The sequence below is a fragment of the Octopus bimaculoides genome, chromosome 16, assembly GCF_001194135.2.
Source record: "Octopus bimaculoides isolate UCB-OBI-ISO-001 chromosome 16, ASM119413v2, whole genome shotgun sequence".
Classification (NCBI taxonomy): domain Eukaryota; kingdom Metazoa; phylum Mollusca; class Cephalopoda; order Octopoda; family Octopodidae; genus Octopus; species Octopus bimaculoides.
Window position 1 is genome coordinate 27419593 of NC_068996.1, and position 1208 is coordinate 27420800.

Sequence of the window (1208 nt, forward strand, 5' to 3'; positions counted from 1 at the left end):
TGTCCGAGTGTGATCATTGCCAGAGCAGCTGTCTGGCTTCCGTGCTAGTGACCCGTATATAGCACCATTTGAGCGTGATCATTACCAGCATCGCCTTACTGGCACTTGTGCCGGTGGCACGTTAGAAAATCATTCGAGTGAGGTCGTTACCAGTGCCGCTGGACTGGCTCTTGTGCAGGTGGCACGTAAAAAACACCATTTTGAGTGTGGTCGTTGCCAGTACCGTGTGACTGGCCCTCATGCATATATCAGGTCATCCCATAAGTTCTGTCTGAATTTTGAATAAAGAAAACAAGTGATCAAATGTTATATTTAATTGAAATTTAATCATCAATGTACTTTCCCTGATTATCTATGACTTCCTTCCATCTATTTACAAGCTTTTTAATTCTATCAATGTAAAACTCTTAGTTTCAAACTGAAGAACTCAGAAATGTCAGTTTCGACCTCCTCCTGGCTTGCAAAAGTTATGTCCCCCAAGTGATTCTGTAAACTACGAAACAAATGGTAGTCTGAAGGAGCAAGGTTGGGAGAATAAGGTGGATGAGGAATTTTTTCCCAACCAAGCTCTTTGATCTTCTGTGATGTGATCTTTGCAGTGTGGGGTCGTGTATTTTCCTGATGTAACATCACTCCTTTTCGATTCACTAAAGCGGGTCTTTTTTTCTTCAAAGCTTTGGTTCAAACGCTCTAATTGCTGACAGTGGACTTGAGCATTGATTGTTGCATTAGGTGGTAACAATTCAAATTGAATTACTCCTTTGCAATCCCACCAGATAGAGAGAAGAACCTTTTTCCCATGAAGTTCCCTTCTCAGTTGTAGTTGAGCTTTTCCCTTTTACCAAGCTACTGCTTATGACGTTTAACATTTCGATAGAAGATCCATTTTTCGTCACCAGTCAAAAGTCTATCCAAAAAGGGTGAAATGAGTTAGCGAGAATGGAGAGAAGAGCAGATGTCAACTCTGGATTTGCGGTTGCTTTTGAACAATTCATGAGGAACATCAATTACTAGATGTCCATTAAATTTGAAATTTTAATTGTTGATATGACATGGTATGTCATAAGTGTATATTGTCTTTTTTGTCATTTTGGTTATAAAATAAACAGATTAATCAACGGAATATAGTATCTGCAAGTTGATGAGTACCTCATATTCCCCTCCATTTTCTTATTGCTTTATATATATATATATATATATATATATAT